Source organism: Falco punctatus, assembly GCF_963210335.1.
Source record: "Falco punctatus genome assembly, contig: scaffold_23, whole genome shotgun sequence".
Classification (NCBI taxonomy): domain Eukaryota; kingdom Metazoa; phylum Chordata; class Aves; order Falconiformes; family Falconidae; genus Falco; species Falco punctatus.
In genome coordinates this window covers 1,467,195-1,483,404 of record NW_027660078.1, presented here as the reverse complement: position 1 = coordinate 1,483,404, position 16,210 = coordinate 1,467,195, and positions in this window count along the sequence as shown.

The window sequence follows — 16,210 nt, the reverse complement described above, 5'->3', positions numbered from 1 at the left end:
AAGCTCTGGAAGCTCAGGAAATGATCCTACATGGCACAGTGCTAGGAGCCGCCTTGCATCCCTCCCTGCAGTACCCATTATACTACATGGAGGCGTGGGATTGGAGAGTTACCATGGGATGTACAGGGATGTGACAACAGAGCCTATGTGCAAGGAAAGAGGGAAAGAGAGAGCTTGTCAGATGCTGGCTCTGTGCAGGATTTTTTCAGTATGGAGATGGAGTCTTGGATGCTTTGACCTAACAGACTGTGTTTACTGGAATGGTTACAGTGCTCGACTTTGGCTTTTATACCATTACCAAAAAATTATGTATGCCAAGATTAAATGATCTTTGGTTTTTTTTCCTGCAATAGGTCTTAGTTGACAGATGAAGCAATTCAAACCAGTAATTTTACTGTCGGTTTTGGGGTGGGAGGCAGCTTTTAATGAAATCAATTCTCACAAACTCAGATGATTTTATAATGCAAATTAAGGCACCAGTGGACTAAAGGGGTTGTGGCTGTAGAAGAGAACCATACCATGGGACGAAGTATGTTGCAGCCTCCTTGCACACTGCACTGACTAAACGTATGGTTGCAGGAGAAAAGGCAGCACGGTAGTCGGGAAATCCTGAGCCACAGAATTGTCAGCGTTGTTCACTTGTCAGTTGTGTTTCTGACTTGTCAGGAGTATTTTGCCCGTGGTATCCTCATGGGATTTAACTTTTGCCCAGCTTTGTCAAGATGGGGAGCTGATGCCTGGTGAAAGCAAGCAAGATGTAAACACCAAGACAGATCACAACGAAATTGCTTACTAATCTGGTGGTGTTCCCTTTCTGAAGGGCAATTACGGGCATGATCTCAGCAGGTTCTGGCGGGAAGGTCTCCCTCAGATTGGTGCAGCTAGATGAGTTTATACAAGCTGGGGATTGCAAGGCACCGCTGGGAGATCTGGACCTGTGACAGTTTAGATGTTGTACAACAAAGCAAACGTACAAATGGGCATAGTTAAAAAGGATGTCAGAAGAGAAGCTGTTAAAAAACCTCCAAACCTTATCTTTCCTGTCTTTTCAGGAGCAGTAGTTATTCATTACAAGGGTAGATCTAACAGGACAAGAATTATCCTAAAGAGCAGCTCACAATTAATGGCTAAAAGGCCAAAGTTTAGCCTGCCAGCTTCATCTCTTGGCAGTGGCTTTCATGTGGCTATTAGTGTGTCAGGGACGTTTCCTTAGCATCTCTTATCTGTAGGCTGCAGGGAACAGCTTAGTGACGTGCACTGAAGTTCAGAGTTCAGGTTAAGCATGGAGCTTACATCCCTCTGGGTCTTGGAGAACCAGGTCTACGTGAGGGATAACAAGCTCCTGTTACAGCAGGAACCAAGTTGTCCTGTGGGTACAGCGTGGGGTGGGAGGCAGGAGGTGCAGCGTCTGACTTGCGCTCTGTTTCTCAGTCCTGAGAATGAGTCCTGACCTCGGTGGGATCCTCTTCTCTGGTAATTTGAAGATGTGAAGGTATCTACTTTCTCGGGCATCCCCTGAAGTCATCCTCGGGAGTGTCATTCCCATCCCAGCTATCTGAGGGCAGGGGTATGCAGACAAGGGGATGGAGTAGGAAGGGGATGGGATGGGAGGTAGTGCTGAAGTGTGGCCCTTAACCAGCAACTTTTCTGTTCCGGCAATGTTTCTGGTAAAAAAAACAAAATAAAAGAGGTGGGGGGAATTTTTCTGTGCCTTTCCCCCAGCAGGCAGTGATGCCAGCCAAGCACCAGCAGAGCCCTGCCCATTATAACCAGGCACAACCCCCAGTGCAGGTGCAGGGCCATGGAGAGCAGTCCGGTTCTGAGGCTGGCGGCACCTTGGCTTTCCTCCTCCCTCTCAAAAGTCTCAGGTCCAGCACGTGAACACTGCAGGCCCAGTGCTTCCCCATTAGTCACTGGTGGTGTTCTTGCTAGTTGTAATGGGAGCAGGTCAGGCCCCTAATTGCAGCAATATCTCCTTAATGAGCAGGAACTCCAGCAATTTCATCAGCTGTCACTGCTTACATGAACGAAGCTCAGCTTGCACATGGCTCCAGTTTTTCACATTATTTTTGTGGGCTGCATTCCCCAATCACTGGGAAACTCTGCAGAACATATTTTTAAGGTTAATTGACCACCGGCAAAGCGCTAAACCAAATAACTTTTGCTTTCTAAGTGAGGCTGTACAAGAGCCACAAAGCCCAGCTGCTGTTGTGCAGAAACATGTTGCATCTGACTTTCCCCTGAGCATTAAAGGACTGAATTATGTGTCTGTCAGCTGAGAGCTGTTTACCTGGCCACAAATCATAACTGCTCTTGTTAAATCCAAAGTACACCAACACCTTTTCATCATTATTTCCAACGCATTGCACAGAATTTCTCTAGTAGGCCAAGCAAACAGTTACCAAGCCTGGATCACAACCCAGAGCCCCAGACTGCATTGCTTGTGAATACACCGAAAACCTCCTGTTAAAGGTGCCTTGAAATGCTCCTGGTAATGGTGCTTCATTTAGCTAGAGATTTAATTGTTCAGGCTGTAAATGGGTACTCCTTTTGTGTCTTGTTTTCTTGTTTCTGTATCACTCTAATGTGCCTTTGCACTCCTACAGATTTTTCTTGGCTTAGAGCAGCTTTCATTGAAATGCTGATAAAATGTGCCCTTTCTTAGGCAAAACCAGGATGCTTTCAAGGTAAAAAAAAAAAAAAAAAAAAAAAAAAAAAAAAAAAAAATTTCTGCCAATTGGAGTTTAATTATTTTCTGTTCTTCAAGAATAAACTTCTGTTCTCCCTGTCTGATTTCCAGGCTGCAATCTCACTGGGACAGGTATCACCTTGACATTTGCATCTCTTGAGGTTTATAGGTGGCAGGAAAAGACGGATTCCTGAGGAACTCAGTGTCAAGTTGTGCATGCAAATAACTCTTGCCATCTCTGTGCCCTTCAAAAACCCTCCTCCGATCGTACCGCTAGCAGTCAGACTCTTGAGCCTTGCTGCAGAGAACTGGATGCAGGGTATGGGGGAGATGAGGTCATTTTATAGCTTAGGATCTTTATAGCTTAGGCTGGAACTCTTCAGGAGTTGGGTCGGTGGCTCAGTTCCTGGCCCTGTATGTTCTCTTTTTCTGCTGCTGACTGTGGTTTCTTGGCCCCTTGCTGATACAGGTGAGCTGGAGTGAGCTAGACGGCAGAAGGAGCGTAGTCCCCAAATGTCCCACAGTAATCCTGATGTGCCTCTCTGTGTTGCAGCCCTTTCTCTGTTGATCGCTCTGCTGGGACTCTTGGGATTGGCGATGCCATGCAAGTAACAGTGGACTTCCACCCACAGAAGACTGGTGATTATTCCAGGTCCCTGACAGTACACTACGACACAGGTAAGGTCTGGGCACTGCATGGTGCCCAGTCTCTGCATCCTTCAAAACAGAGACCTTTCAAAGCAGAAAAATGTGAAGCTTGCTTTGCAGACTACTTCTAAAACCTTGTATTTCAAAACCTCAGTATGTTTTGGTGCTTCAAGTGAGCAGGTAAGGGGCAAAGGCTGAGTGTGCCCTTGTTCTGTGTGGCTGTGTGCCGGCTTCTCCCTGGGGGATGCTGGTATTGGCTCGGTGCTCTCCACCCAGCCCCCCCATGACTGTCATCTACCATCATTCCCTGTTGTCCTGGTCACCTTAACTCCCTCTCCAGGTGTATCTCCCCTGTCCCGGCTTTGCCTCAAAGAAAAGGGACAAATAGTTGGTGTTTAGGGGGGCTTTTAAAGTGCATCCCCTCAAGCAGGAATGAGGTTTTTTGGAATCCGGTTTTGCTGGGAGTTGCTGATTCGGAGGCGGGAGGAACCTTGATTCTCCGTTACGGTGTGCATATGCACGTGTGAAGCTTCATTCCTTGGCGGTGCTATGTTTGAAGCGCGACGTGGGAATGCGTGCCTCTGTCAGACTCGCTGCAATGCCACTGTCTCTTACACATCTGTCCCCTGCACTGCTTCTACGTTGTTTTGCCGCAGACCCTTGTTCTTTCTTTTTGCCCTCTACCCACCTGCATCCCACAGCTCACGACATCAGGACTAATGCCGCCAGGACTTGAGGGCTCTTGGGATTTGGGAGGAAGAGCTCGCTGCCTCCTGAGATAGGTGTAAAATTTATATTAGGCTAGCAGAAGCCAAGATCAGGCCACAGAAACACCATCAGCTTTAAGCTTCACTCAAGAGTAAGTGGGGAATATCTTTAGGAAAAGGCGTCATGTTAAAATGCTTCTGTCGGCCTTGGCTCAGCAGGGGTACGTTGTGGTGCCGAACGAGACGCTTCCTCAGTTGCATGAAGGCACTTGGCGTGTGTTTCCTCTCGCCTGAGAGGGAGGTTTGGTTTGTCCCTCTTCCTCAGCGTTGGTCCTTGGAAGCGTGGTGTCCTAACCGAGGTGATACTGTGTGCTGCTTTAGCCCGGCAAAGAGCATTTTAGTTGTCTTGGGTTTGTGGAAGTTACAAATGCTCCTGTATCTTCCAAACGCTTATGTAGCCTTACGACTTATTTCAGCTTTGTCTAATGTTTTCCAGTTATTGACATATTCACGGAGAATGGTTTATGCTCACTCAGAGGAGCTTATTGTTTTGGGTAACAGTTTCTAGGAAGAATAAATGAAATATCAGCTAGGGAAGCACAAAAAAGTGCCTTATTTGTATGCCTATACAGAATCTATAGGATGAAATTGAGAGGGCTAGAATTTCTCTGGGGCAGATGAGCAGTAACAGTGGAGATTAGGGCCGTAGGGTTTATACTTTGTGACGGAACAGAGTGAGTAAATAATTAGGGCCAGGATCTTTGTGGCTTGCTTTGAAAAACCTGAGAGTCTTGTTCTTACTGAAACAGCTGGTTCCTCCATAGTCAATCTTTGCAAAAGTGATTTGTGTGGGTAGGCCACGGAGATAAACTCTCTGCTGGCTCTGAGATGGGTGATTTCCCAGGAACATGGGCAGCTCCCTGGGATTTCATTCCTGCCTGCCAGTACAATGTGGCAGTTATTTTGAAATAAACTACGAATTGCGAAGGAGAGCAAGGGGATAATGAAGGGATTATCTCTCTAGCTTTGAAGCACACAGGTAAGTGAAAGGCTGCTGAGATTAATTGCTAAAGTGAAGCAGAAACGTGTAATCAATCAGTCTTTCGAGGTGTGGTGCAGAGCTTATTGCAGGAGTAGTGCAGAGCACCAGACAGCGTTCCCTGACCTCGCGCGGCGAGCCCTGGCTAATGTGTCCGGCACCACGGCAGGCTCCCTGCGACGTGCGTACAGAAAGCAGCTGGGTTGCTCTTTCGGAGCCACCAACAGAGTGTTTATTAAGAAACAGAAGTGCTAAGAGCAAAACAGCAGTTTAAGGTGTTGGGAGGCGTTTCCCTCGCTTTGCTGTGTATCGGTACTGACTTGCTCGCAGGCAGCAGTAGTTCTCAATGGATCACACCCTTCTTAGGGTGACTTACGCAGAATCAGGTGAACATTGCTTAAATTTCTGCTGAAGCTGGGTCAGATCTGTCCCTAGCATTGCTTAAGCAAGCATGGAGCTCTTCCATGTGAACAAGTCACAATTTTTCCCTTAGCGTATGATTTGGTTGATTTACATTGTGTCCTTTGGGCTGCTTAGGAGCACAGGTACTGTCCCCTGGATAGACTGTGTGTGTGGTAGCGGTTCTGTTGCTACAAATTTATGGATGAGTGTGGAGAAAATGTTTGCTGCTACGAGCGTAATGATTTACAATGAAAACTTGTCCTTCAGTGCTTTACATGCCTAAACTCCTCCTTTTCACCTGTGTACATGTGTCTGGGTGTGAAAAATCCCAGCTCGTACTGAAATGAGGGTGACTTGGGATGTTCTGGGCTCCAGCATATCCCTGCCCAGCACCTTAACATCAGATTATGGTACTTGAAAGGGTTTCTGAAACCTGCGTGCGAAGCACTCGTACAGGTTTGGAAAAGGTTTCAATTCCACTGAAAGTCCTGTCGGTCACTTGGCCTTTCCCAGATGACGTTCAGCCCACCCTGTGTGGACTGTGTGGATGTGGGAAAATAAGTTTATGGAGGTAAGTCCTAGTCTCAACCAAGTCAGTATTCATAAAGTTTCGATATTCTTTCAGCTGTCAAGTCCTGCTCAAGTGAGATGATGCCCAAGCTGCTTGCCCTGAGTGCTGCTGATTGTACACCAAACCCAGTTTGCTGCAGTAACAACATTTATTGCAACCTGGCAGCGTAGCACCAGCTTGGTGTGGGAAGGTGAGCTTTGCTCAGGGACACGTGGCTGAGGAGATGCATGACGGGTTCCCAGAGGTGTGCCAGAGGTGCAAAGCAAATCCACCAGTCCAATGCCATCCAGAAACAATAACGTCTACGGCAGGTGCTCCATGCAGGTGAAGAAGGCTGCCAGAGACAGAAAGTGCTGGAGAGATGCTTGGAGTTGTGAAAGGAGAATTGCTTCTCTACTCAGAGCTCCCTAAATGCTGACTCACATTAGATTCCTGTCTCCAAAGAGTACCTAGTATAGTATGATGGGTGGTCTTCAAGGTGTAGGACCAGATCCTGTGCCTGTATGTGGGTGCCTGCAGTGCCCACTGGCCCTTGTGGCAAGGTGCTACAACACGCTTCTAGCCCAGGGGATCTGTGGTGCGGTATTGAAATTCCTCTGTGCAGTTTTTCCCCATCGGTTGCTGCATCCCTTGGCATCTCTTTGTCAGCACAGAAAACTTCAGTAATTAGCAAAGCACCACTGAGCTTGTGCATGGCTGACAGGCGCTATATATTGAGATGCTTTTATTGCTGTCAGTAATAAAAGTAATGATGCAGATGGCTCTCTTTCAGTAGCTCCGTGAGTCTAATGCAGAAGCAAAAGCCTGGGGGCAGGATCTCACCCTCTTTGAGGAGGGAGATCAGAACCCATACCCATAGGAGTATTTTAGAAGACAGCATACCCAAGAGGAGGCAGCCCTCAAGCAGGACTGTCTATTCCATTACTCTTCTGTCTCCCCTTGGTTCAGAGCCCCAAAAAGCGGTTTCCCCAGAAGAGAGGCAACGTGTGTGGCTCAGGAGTAGTTCTTGGTGGTTTTAGTCCTGCTGGAAGCCTCCAGCCTTTGTGCTAAAAGCCTGCTGAGGAACCATCTAGGTGTTTGGCAGATGAATGCCCTGTTTTCCCTCAACTTCCCACACAACTTGCAGGAGGGCTGACAGCTGCTGAGCAGGAGCTGTGCTAAAGCAAATCTTGGCTTGTTTGCTGTGGATGGCAGACCCAGGCTCAGAGCATCCTTTGTGGTTCTGCACGCCCAGGGCACAGTTGGGGGAGTTCAGCCTTGGCCCCTCAATTACTTGCTTCAAGGGCAGGTAGAAAGTGCGAGCAGGGTCTGATTCTGGCTCCGTGGTTGTTAATCAGAGTGAGTTTTCCTGCGCTGGCTCAGTTCCTGTCCCCATAGGAAGTGGGTGAAGTCATGTCTCCCCTCCTGAGCCCTGGGCAGCAAAACTTGCTCTGTGCCAGATTCAGGTTATTCCTGTATGGCAGGAGAGAGCAGCTAAATAGGCTTCTTCAGTGCAGCACGCTGGGAGCTGGAGATGATGTGGAGCAGAGCTTGCCTTGCCCTGGGTCAGGGAGGGCTCTGGCTGCCTTGTTCCCTGAGCCTTTCTGCCTGGCCCTGACAGCAGGGGGTCCCCAGCACCGTTTCCTCCCCATTGCTGCTTGCTAGGCGTGGGGCAAATGCCATCAGCCTCGTAGAATCATAGAATGATTGAGGCTGGAAAAGACCTTGAAGATGACCAAGTCCAACTTAACCCGGATTGCCAAGCCCACCGCTCAACCGTGTCCCGAAGCACCACATCTGTGTGTTTGTCGAACACGTCAGGGGTGGTGATTCCAGCCTGCAGCGTGGAGAAGCAAGCCCTGCCGGAGCCGTCTCCTCCCTGGCAGGGTCCCGCCAGCCCCCCAGTCCCGAAGGCTGGCCGGCAGCTGCTGCTTAGGCTGCCCGCACGCGGGGGGCTGCTGCAGGGGGGTTTGGTACTGAGCACTGGAGAGCTACTGGGATGTGTGGTTTGGGTTGGTCAGTAAGCGTGACGAGCTGGCCTCAGATCTTCCCCTTCCTCTAAGCCAGCACCAACACTTGCACGATAGACAAGATCTCCTTAGGGCAACGTAAGCATAAAAAATAATAACAGAAGAATTTCTTGGGTAGATTGTAGAAGAATGGCTGCAGAAGCGTGGCCATAGAATCCCTAAAGATCTGCACAATCCAGGCCTGGAATTAGAATTGTGCTGAAGTTGTTGTGCTGAAGTTAACAAGAAAGTGGCCTTGATCTACTCCTGAATCCTGAGACCAAGTAACTTTGTTGTACTAACAGGCCGTGGCTGTAACACGCTGCAGCTGTCAGGGAAGACAGGTGCAAGGCCAAGGGAGATAGGGAGCGGGATGGGAATAAAGGGAGTAGCAAACCGCAAGGCTAAAACATAGCTAACGCAAGTAGCTGCATGGATAGAATGCTTGTTCTAATCATGATAATTAGTGGTGTGAGAGCAGCGCGTGCTTAGGGGCTAATAACCAATTCTATGTTTGCTTTGGGAACATGCTTGTGTATTGAGGCTGTACAAGAAGTATTAGAAGCCAATAAAGATGAGCAAGATGCATAACTCGTATTGAGTAATTTCTTGACTCCGGCAGACCCCTCTCCCAACAGTAGATCTGGAAGAACTGGCTGGGGATCACTGTATTTAGTGTGGCAGCAGTGCTCAGGGTGGCAGGGGATGTCAGAAGAGGATCTGGGTCTTCTGCCCTACACAGGACGGCCTGAGCCACTGCCCTGAGGTGCCTCTGCCCTTCTCGGTCCAACCACAGGCAGCTTCTCTGTGCTGCGGCAGCCTCTGGAGCTGTGAGTGATAACCGCCAGCTTGAGAAAACACCGAGGTTTCATCACAAATGGGGGGAAATGAGGCATGAGATCACAGGAAAAATCAAGGCATATGAACCACGATTAATTAGGGAGCTGATGTGGAGCTCTTCAGTCACCTGTGGCACGACAGAGAGTTTGATGTGGTGTGTTAGAGCCATTTGGGTTTGGTGAAGATGACGGTAACTACAGAACCAGGTGTGCTCAGCTGGCAGCAGGGCAAGCACAGCCTCTGCATCTCGGCCACGGTGGGAAACTGCAGTAGGGGCTGCATCGCATTGCAAATGGGCCGAGGGGAATTGTCAGGGGCGTTACTGACTGCTCAGCTCCTGCACAGATCAGCATGGGGTTCCCAGCCGGGAATGTCGATGTGTTGGGGTGCTGAATCCCTTTCTTCAGCTGAAATTGATGCTGGACTTAGCTGAATCAGCTTACTTTGGTAAATGAGGCCACCTCTGCAAGGGCTTGGCGGTGTGTTAGTGGCCACTGTACACATGCAGGAAGCTCATTAAATCCCAGCCCTACGTGTTTATTGATGTTTGAGGCTGAACAAGTAACGGCAGCACGGATGTGCCATCACCTCTGGGCATCTCAGGTACTCACAAGTAACGGCAGCACGGATGTGCCATCACCTCTGGGCATCTCAGCTACGCACAAGAGTAAAACATTACCTCGCTGTGATATTAGTCTGTGGTTTTGTGCAGACTTTGGAGAAGACAACCACCTCTGCATGCCTCTCTTCTCTTTCCTTTAAGAACCCCCTTTCTACTGAAGGTCCTGTCATCTTGCCAGGCTGGCACTGCCATCAGTAGCTTCCAGGAACTTGTTTGAAAACAAAATGAAAATCCTCTTGACTTAGCCTCTAGATCAAGCCTTTTTCTTTGTCTTTTTTCTCTGCAAACCCACTGATGGATGTGGATAGGCAGCAGGGTTTAGCTGAGGTTCAGCCCTTGCTGTGTTGTGTTTCACGTTCCTGAGATCACTCAGGTTGCTGAGCCCTCGCGGTTTGTACCGACTCCAGCCGGAGTGGAGTAGGCTCAGGACTTGCCTGAGCAAACCCTCTGCCTCGCTGCATATTGACCTGAGCTGTGCCTGTGTTGTGCAGGATACCAGGGTGGGAATGCCAAAACCATTTCTGCTTTTAACCTTGGTCTGGTGTGAGCGTTCACAGGGGCTCTGATGTCGCACTGTGTTCGGTTGCTATCGAGCTATATTCACGGCAACAGCCCCATAGCTTCTGGTGGCCACCGCTGTGTGCCACTGCTGGTCAGGTCTGTAGCTCTTCATCGCCACACAATTCTCCGATCCTTCAACACCAGGCAGGCTTGTAGTGGCTTCTTACCAGTGCTGAGAGGTGAGGAAACCTTCTGCTTCCCTAAGCAGCAGCCTCTCTTGGCTCTAAAGCTTCACTGTAGTGCATGAACTGATGTTATTATTTCCATTTGTGTTTAGTGCTAGCAGACGCAGACAAACTTGTTTTGTTTGGTGAGTTTTTAAAGATCTTGTTTCCTGTGTTATCCAAAGGTGTAAGCCAGGCTCTGACACCGTGGTTATTACAAGAGGCTGCTCTAGCTTTCCCTTGGACTGCCAGGCATTTAAGAACTTTGCAAAGGGATTTTCCTTTCTGCTTGTCTCGGGTCGTGAGTGCATGTTGTGCTTTTCTTCCTTCACTTGTGAGAATTCCCAGCAGGATTGGCTAGTTTCTGTCGGACTTTTATGTTCTTGTATGTCTGCTTCAAAGCAAGTGCAGGGTGGCATATACTGTAGGCAAAAAAAGGTGTAAATAGGAGTTTGTGCAATTATATGTTGACTTTGCATCTTAATCACAGCAGCACTGCAATGGACTGAGGATTGGTAACTAATACTTTATACAAATAATTGGTTATATAGGCTTTTAGAGTTCAAATCAATTAGATTGATGGGCGAGTATAATTGGTCTCCAAAGTGTTCCTTTATGTCAGATCAGCTAACAGTTAACAACAGTTTCCTGTCTTTGTTCCCGTTTTCCACAACTGCTTGGAACAATGATTTTTCTTTATATATACTGTTTTAGATAAGGTTGTTACATTTCTTGCAAACAGAGTATGGTTTTCGCCCCTCTCTAGGGCCTTGTGTTTCAAAGCCGATGGTCTGTCGCTTTGAGGGTAGAAGAAGAGAAATTAGGTTTGTGCTTCATTTGCTTGATCTTTTTTTTTTTTTTTTCCCATGGCTATATATCTCCAAAACTATGTAACACCCCTTCTGACAAAAATGCTGCTAAAGCAACCTGTGGAGTTGACTGCAGGAGCACGGCTGGGGGGTGGGTGCTAAGAGGGCTATTTGGAGGTTAAAAGTCCCCTTTTGGCTGTTTTGTTCATCCCCAGAAGCAGACTTCCATGTGACGCCGCCTATCCCGTTCTTAGCCTGTGAAGGATTTCTGGAAGAATGTAGTTCTCATCTCTTTGCAGGGCATCCTGGACTGCAGCTTGTCTCTTCTATCATCAATGGAAATCACTAGTACGTTCTTAGGTGCCATGAACCCTGGATGCATTTCGGGGCAGAACTGACCATTCATTAGTCTCCTTTCCTCGTGGATCAATCAGCGTTTGCTGAGAAGCAGAGGAGTAGCTTGAAGGGTGATTGATTTATGAAGTGGCGTATTAAGCATGCCTTTGCCAGGCAATCAGAATGAAGATTCCTGCTCTGTTTTTCCCCGTGGGCCAAAAGCAATGTTTCAGCTGATCAGGGACCCCAGCGTACCATGGCTGTAGTACCAATAATGATTAAAAATAGCCCACGGCATCCTGGATATGCGGCAGCGCTGTCTTGCGTTATCCAACAGTTTCATTGTCCTTTCAATCCATTCTGCGAGTCTCCTTCACGCTGGGCAGCACAAAGCCTCTGTGCTGGCTGCCAGATATTCCTGCGCTGGAGTATTTCATCCTGTAACAAAGCCAACAGCCCTTCCTAAGCACGGTGCGGAGGAGGTAATGGGAAATACTTTGGGTGATCCATTACAGGAGGATGCACAACAAGGAGCCTGGTGGAAAGCAAAGTGACTCCTAAGTGCAGGAGAGCCGTCTGAAGAGCCTGCGACCTGTCCCGTAGACGCTGTGGCTGGTCATTGCTCTCCATCTCCCTTTTCCTCCCCATCTGTTGTCTCACAGTGGCTTGCAATGCCCTGGGGTAGCAGATCCTTTCCTTGCGATGGGCTGCATGGGCTCGGAGGGGGCTTTGCTGGGGACTTTAGCTGTTGACAGCATCAGCTGTGGCAGCAGTGATGATTAGGGTGCCCTGAGCTTTGTTGTAGCCTGGGCAATGGTCCTGCAGAAACCCCTGTGTTGGCAGCAGTTATTTAATGGTGAGGTTTATAAACAAGCTGCTCCTAGGGCTGGAGTAACCAGCGCGATGGTTTTAATGATGTCTGAAGGTAGCTCATGAGCACTGCCTCAGAGAAACACTTAAAAATGACTGTCAGTGCCCTGTGTTTTGCTCTAGTGCTGGAAATACGAACGTGGGGACTGACAGGTGGCCTTTGTCAGAGATCCAGCACACTTTGAAGGTGATGCCATTAGCTTCCTGACAGCAAAACAGCTCAGAGCAGCGCTCCTGACTCTGATCGAGGTAGCTCTATGGGAGGTGCAGCAAAAAGCATATGGTGGGGAGGGCTGGATCCAGCCGCAGGGGACTCCTCTCGCTTTCCAGAGATCGTTAGCCTGGTGAAATGACTCCCTTCTCTGGCGGTGAAGTGGTACCAGTAGACCTTTGCATGCTGTTTGAAAAACCAGAATATGCTGGCGGTGGTGAGGCAGTTGGGTATCGTGATAGTAGCAGGAGCAAAAGAGCTGCTCAGAGGGTCGATGTGGAGGTACAATGACACTCTTCTGAGTGAAGAGCTTGGCTTTCGTTGCTTGCTTGTATTTTCAGTGAAAAAGCAGCAGGACCTGCCTCTTTTAGAAGAGGTGAGAGCCAGGCATAGTTTTCTGACAAACTGGGCAAATTAACTTAAACTTGCTTTCCCTGTTACCCAAATATTCTGAACCTGATTGTCATGCACTCCTAAAAAGGCTTAAAATCCAAATTCAGCAAGGAGAGAGTTACAGGGATAGAAGAAGAATATTATGGTGAGGATGAAAGGCAGCAGAGTGCTGTTTTGTTTCTCTTCAGCCGTATCCATCTGGCTACCAGCTTCCTAATATTTAGAGCAGTAATCGATGGAGGAAGGTACTGGCTGTTGAATGCTAGGAACACATTCTTCATAAAACCTGAAATTTGTTATGAAATCGTGTTCAAGGGTTTGCTTTGATCAAGGGAAAGATATTTTAGCTCTTCTGTAAATTCCCTCTCCTCCTGCACAACAGGCCCCACAGAGGATGGCCCAGTGCTGGATTTCTTACTTTCAGATAGTTAAAAGTTACCATGATGTGCTAAGATACCGGTGTCCATAGCCATGCAGATGGATGCTGGAATAAAACACGGTGGTGTTCCTGCTGTCTCAAAAAGCATCGTTCAGGAGTGCACAGCCAAAAGCATCTGCTCTACTGCTGTATAAGAAGCCTCTCTTTTAATTTCAAGTTCAGGTGTCGCTTTGTTCAGGTTGCAGAGTGAGCTGTGTCCTGCTCATGTAAGAATGCAAGAATGAGAGAACTGACAGCCTGTAATAAGATCGTGTTGTGTAAGTAACGATAGGGCAGGTACGTCTGGCTTCAGTAAACGTGCTTTCATGGCAGCAAAGCATCCCAAACCACAGACCCATGGACATTGTCCCATCAAGTGAAATACCTAGGGCTACATTGCTGTTACAGTACAGAGATTGTTTTGTTGTGGTTTGTTTTTTTTTTTTTTTCCTCCAGACTTACATATTAAACAACCAAGAGTCTTAAATAAATGTCACATCTAATTTGGCACCCAGGACATGAAGCCTGCAGCTGCCCTGGGCCAACCCTGACAGCTCTGCTCTGTGTCAGTTTATCTGCCTGGCAGAAAGACCTGCTGCTCCCTCCTGACTCGCTGGCATCTGCACGCTCTCGTCTGTACCGGGAGGTTTGTGGGTTTACACAGTCAGCACAATGCCAGATCCTTCTCTTTGTGGTAGAAGGTGCTCCGGCAAAGCCCTCCAGCCTTCGGAAGCATCCTCGGTGCCTGCAGCTGGGAGTGTAAGTGCTCTCCAGGAGAGCAGCAGTAGGGGATGCTCAGCAAAGCGTGTAGAAGCAGGCAGTGCATGTGCTTTCTCCTTCGTGGGCCTTGGAGGCAGCATTTTTCTGTGCTGGAGGCTTTATTCACGTCTTTGTTTAATCACTTCTGATGGTTTTACCTTCCAAGCCTTTGTCCAGTTGCTTTGTGGATTTATAGCGATGAGCGTCTGTAGGCAGCTATGGCAGCATGTTCCAAAGGAAGGAATATTCCTTGGAAAAGTACTAGTACTACTTTTCTCTAATTTTGACTAATACTATTTCAGGCCCTCGGGTTCCTGTTTTATAACAAATGGTGACAATTTTTTCCTCGTTCACTTTCTCCCAGGCCATTCATACTTTTATAAACCTACCTATCCCCTATATCATTTCTAGGTTGAGGAATCCCCTGTTCAGTCTTTGTATAGAAGCTGCTCTGTACTTCGTAGAAGGGCAGAAAGAATGATTACATTTCAAAGGCTTCAGCTTGGTTTTTAAGATCAGAACTATACCCATTGTTTCAAGACCCACCTGTCCATGGGCCTAGACAGGGAGATCATGATAGTTTTTGTGGAGTTTATTTTGCAGTAGTTAGTTGTCTCGTAGAGCATTTTTCATGTCATGTTTCCATGAACCTGAGTTGTACATGCTCAAAGCACTGTGCATGTCTCCCATTTCTTGGGTCCTGCTTCCTCTGCTTGCCAACGTATGCCGAGGATTCAGCGGAGGGGGAAGGCAAGGCTTATAAAGCACGCCTGCCTCTGTAACGCTTCTGAACCTCGGTTATTTTTGTACGCTGAGTTGTCTGTTATAGAAAGCAGGCTGTCCAGTCATTGGAGACGTTGCTGTTTCTCGCAACATAACTCATGTCTGGCCACGAATCCCTCCCACTCCTCCTGGGCTCCCTTAAGAGCAGAGAAGTTGAGGTTATACAGGCACGAAGGCTGAACTCTCCATGTGTGGAGGTGAAGGAATGGCTGCAGAGATCTGTTTGAAGGGTGATTCATTCCCCAACCTCCCTCCAAGAGAGGGGGGGCTCTTTCTTCTGGCACGACTGTGATTCGCTGCATTGTGTCTGGCTTAGGGTTTAAGGAGTCCACCCAGAAGGCAGCCAGCTCTCCCCCGTGCTGTTGCGTGGCAGCCTTGGAAAGGCAGGTCCATCCCCTGGCTGCCTTGCTGTAACCCGTGCAGCGAGGAGAAGGCTCTGCCTCGGCAGGGGGATGCTCTCCAGGGCTGGCCGGGTCGCTGCCCTTCTCAGCTGGGGCTGGCTCTGAGGCTTTAAACACGCTCCACAGAAGTGCCATTTCGATGGAGAATGTCTCATGTTTGGGGTTTGCTTCTCACCTGGGAGACCCTCACCTGCAACAGGCAGAGTAGGCTCGGTGCTCAAGTTTGAGCTTAGTTGACTCCCGGGAGTTGCTTGGTTGGGAAGAATGAAGGTTTGGAAGCTCTGGCAGTGAGGGACGCTTTGGTGGGGGTCTCTTCTGGAGGGTGAAGGGCTGGCAGGTGCTCCAGCAAGACTCCAGGCGTTAATCGGCTGCTGTGCGCAGCCAGGGGCTCTCTCCTCTTCGGTCTGAGGTGGAAAGCAAAGGTGTGCTCGCTCGGGTTGTGGGACAGCTTGGGAACACTCGGTGTAGACTTGCACGCTCGGGCATAGGCACCGACAGGCTCCAGGCAGAAGAAATGGACTTGCAGGGCTGTGATGGGCAGGTTGGTGTGGGCCGTGCCCCACCAGTCTGGTTCCGACCTATATTCACAGACCCACAGCAAGTGAGGGCACTGCTGCTCCAACATGGTGAAGTTCTCATCTGCGTCCCATCCTGCCGTGGGCTGTCACTTTGCCTGTTTCTCTTCACCTCCCTCTTCTGCCTACGTGCCCCAGGCATCTTGTCATGTTGGCAACAAGGGATCAGGAGAGACACAACCCTGGTGGCGTGCTTGCAGGAGACTCTGGGCGAGCCGTGACCGAGGTGGGGCCTCCTCAGAGTCACCTGAACAACTCAGATGCAGAATTCCCTGTGACCCGCGTGGGACGGCAACCCAAAGGCCACCTGGGCACACTGAAAACGTCTCCCTGTAGATAGTGTCGCCTTGGGGATAAATCTTCACAAGCCCACCCAGAAATAAGGTGCTTAAGGTGGTGTCCAGGACATCCTTATGCTGTACAC